The sequence below is a fragment of the Mesitornis unicolor genome, unplaced genomic scaffold (assembly GCF_000695765.1).
Source record: "Mesitornis unicolor isolate BGI_N332 unplaced genomic scaffold, ASM69576v1 scaffold26741, whole genome shotgun sequence".
Taxonomy (NCBI): Eukaryota; Metazoa; Chordata; class Aves; order Mesitornithiformes; family Mesitornithidae; genus Mesitornis; species Mesitornis unicolor.
In genome coordinates, this window is record NW_010165049.1 from 2,727 (window position 1) to 6,337 (window position 3,611).

At 45.7% G+C, this 3,611-nt stretch overlaps 1 long non-coding RNA gene across 1 annotated transcript in view; it reads right to left on the minus strand.

Annotated features, from left to right (window-relative positions):
* Positions 1 to 404: 404 nt before the first annotated feature.
* The window catches only part of LOC104548485, a 9,214-nt gene continuing 6,007 nt past the window's right edge, over positions 405 to 3,611 (minus strand). The window contains exon 4 of the long non-coding RNA XR_728202.1: positions 405 to 483. This is a non-coding gene — a long non-coding RNA (uncharacterized LOC104548485). The remainder of the gene's footprint in view (positions 484 to 3,611) is intronic.

Sequence of the window (3,611 nt, forward strand, 5' to 3'; positions counted from 1 at the left end):
ATCACCAAATATATGAAGAGATACAACAAGGGCAAAGTACCTTTGTCGGAGATTTTTGAGTTATGCTTTTGTTTGTAACTATCTGAAACAGAGAAAGAAATAGAGGGTGAATCTTACATGGGGGAGAGGAAGACAAAAGGCAGAGAAGCCAGAAAAAGAGAAGGAGAAAGAAAAATATAAGAGATGATTTATTATAGGGCAAAGGGAAGTGGAGTCTTGCTGAGGACTTAATTTTATGTCCTGCATGCAAAAACACCAGAAGCAGCAGCAGCAGCAGCAGGTGGCAAACATGCAAGTCAGAGAGTAGCAGAATATTTTGCTGGAAGGGAAAAGATGAAGCCCTGAGTGCACTGAGCTGGTAGGACCAGGCTGGAAGCAGAATCAGCTGTCTGGGTGCTACTTACTGTCACAAACATAGGGTTTGTCATGATCATCCTGGGAGGCAGCATCATTCCGTCTCCTGCCACCTCCAGAGCCCCGAGCCTGCAAGGACAAGAGGAATGTTAACGTTACTCCATCACCCCTCAGGTCTCCTCGTGCCCCTCACCCTCCTCTGAAAAATGTGCAATATAAACTAAACAAATCCTCGGCTTCCATACAGCTTTGTCAAGGGTGGCCTTCACCCTTCATCTCCTAAGATATGCACCGTGTTAATGGACCTTGTAATGCAGTGGAGGTACCTCCTCCACAGGTAACCCAAACTGTTCATCCATAGCAGTAGGTCACTGCCAGCACATATTCAGTTGAGTATCATCACACATTCATTTCTGAAGATGTTCAAATACCTTGTTTAACTGAATATGAATGAGTGAATAGATGAACAGGTGTTAGAGGATAAATACAACTATTAAATCAGACAGAAAACAGGCCCCAAATAAAACAGAGGTAAAATGATTTCCTTTAATATTTTCAAAGGTGGGTTGTTTGTTCTGTTCTGTTCTGTTTTCTAGCTGAAAAGCAATGTTTTGAAATGGCCTTCTGCAACAAAGATACCAAGGCTAATTAAAAAATGGCACTTTGGTCAGCTAGTGGAAAAGATTAGGTGCTGTGGCTACCTGCAATAACAGGGAATGGGAATTACCCAGAAAGGTCTCTCCGCAGTTCTGTGTTCCTACAACACACCAAGCTGGCAGCCCTGGAAACTGAAAAGCTCCGTTTCTCCACAGCACAGACTGCTCTGTCCTGAGCTCCAGGGGTAAGAGTGGAATTCAGCATCAAAGTTACGTGGTCCTGACCCTTCTCGGCTGAGATGCCAGCAAGGGGACAGTTGACATCTGTCCAATGGTGGAGGCTGTGATGGGGAACTGAGAACTGAGCCAAGGCCTTCAATTCTTTCACGTTCACTAATGTACAGTCTGTAGATGACAATAATTTTGGACTTGATCTTTAGTTGAGGAAGTGATCTGTGGGTGGATGACTAGATAGTCCTTTATTCATTCTGCCAGCTACTCTATACCTGCTTAAAAGCAGCAAAATTGTTTCTGCTGTTCCTCTTATTAAACTGTTGATGTTTCTCACCCTAGACAAAGCTGCCTGACTCAAATCCTTTGAGCTTTTGCATGTGAAAATAAGAAATAGACAGAGCTTCATCAAGTAAAACTGGAGAAGATGTAGAAATTCTGAGAATATTAGTGCCCCAGACACAAAGGGGTCATATCAGCTCTGTCCCTCTTCTGTGGATTTGGCACTGAACTAGCACTATTTGAGCTGCATTCCATCAGATACCTAAAGAGAAGGAACAAGGAACAGTTTTACACTGGCCTGCCACAGTCTGTCAAAACAGGGATTTATAAAAACTTCACACATTATTTCCCTGGGATTGCTCAGTTCTAACTCTTAACACAGTCCTGAAGGAAAGACATGGATCTGCAGCTGCCTGGATGGGGTAAATACTATTAGGTATGACAAGTACTGCTCTGCCTTCTGCAAAGACCCCTGTGCAGATCAGCACACACGTGCAGAGTGAGATTTGTAAGGGTGAACTGAAAAGCAGTTTCACCCTGGAAAAGGCCCCAGCAACAATTGTTTGGTGGAAGCTACTTCACTGACCATATCACATAAAATCATCTTACTAGTCTGCAATATTTGCTTTCTGACTGCCAGCTCTGTAAACCCCCTCCGGGCTATGAAATCAATCCCAGGCTAGTTTCTTTCTTCCCTCACTACTACAAAATGTGCTGCAAGCTGAATTCCAGTCCATGGCAGCTCCTGGACAACCCTCAGCTCATCAGAGAGTCTTCATAGAGACAAGGACTGGCCCTTAATAAATATTTCTGCTGATACCTGGATTAGGATCCAATTTCCCTACCCTACCAGCTGCATTGGCTTTTCAGGGCTGTGGAAAAGCTATAAAGTCTTATTTTTGTCACCAGTCAGTGGGTCTGACTGTTTACACACTGAGAACAGATCTGTTGAGTAAGAAGGTACTGTTTTTACATAGGCACCTTTCAGAATAGGGTGGTAATTTAAGGTCTGTTGCTCGGAGTTTCGCTAGTCTTCCAGCCAGCTGTTTCCCTTCAAACTGTTCTCTACAGCAACGCAAGGGCACAGCATTCGTGTCATGACCACACGTCAGATACACTTTTTCATGCACCGAACACACAGGGGGAGATTTTTCAAGTCAGTGACTTTCAATGGGACTTGGGTTCCTAAATGCCTTTAGTGCCTTTGAAATTGTCCCACGGGATATTCAGCTGACAAGCAGACAATCCGTACAGGTGCAGCCGCATTCCTCTTGTATCTCCATCAAACTATCCTCCCTGTCCAGCAAAGACACTAAAAAGCTCCTTCCGTAGATCCATCTCTTCTGTGTCCTTCCTAATGCTCCCACAGTTTCAGGGCTTGCTTTGAGGGGGTACTAAACCGAGCAGCTGCCTCAGAGGCACTAAATCGAGTGCCACGTGCTGGCTGTTGGTTGAATCCAGTCACCCACAGCTGACGGGAGGCAGTGCACAGTGTGAGACTTGAGACCTCATTCATGTTTATAAATATTTAAAGGGTGAGTGTCACGAGGATGGAGCCAGGCTCTTCTCGGTGACAAACAATGATAGGACAAGGGGTAACGGACACAAACTGGAACACAGGAGGTTCCACTTCAATTGGAGAAGAAACTTCTTCTCAGTGAGGGTGACAGAGCCCTGGCCCAGGCTGCCCAGAGAGGTTGTGGAGTCTCCTTCTCTGCAGACATTCAAAACCCGCCTGGACGCCTTCCTGTGTAACCTCATCTGGGTGTTCCTGCTCCGGCAGGGGGATTGGACTGGATGAGCTTTGGAGGTCCCTTCCAATCCCTGACGTTCTGGGATTCTGTGATTCTGTGATGTGTGAGGCCTGGAAGCCATGGCGCAGCAGCCTTGCAGCAAACCTGAAGCAGCCAGAGAGAGTAGCCAGAGGGACAGATGGAGAGTCCAGGATTAAAAATGAAATCATGCTACAAGGAAAGGAAGGGGCATGTGCAATTTGGAAAGTCCAGAGCAGTAATTACATCGCATTAATCCTGTATCGATGCTGTCAGCCCTTCTCACTCCTCTGAACCCCCCAAAGGCCACACTCCACAGGATCTAGTTTCCTATGCATGTCCTTCCCCTCTTCTGCCCTCTAAAAATAACCTAACC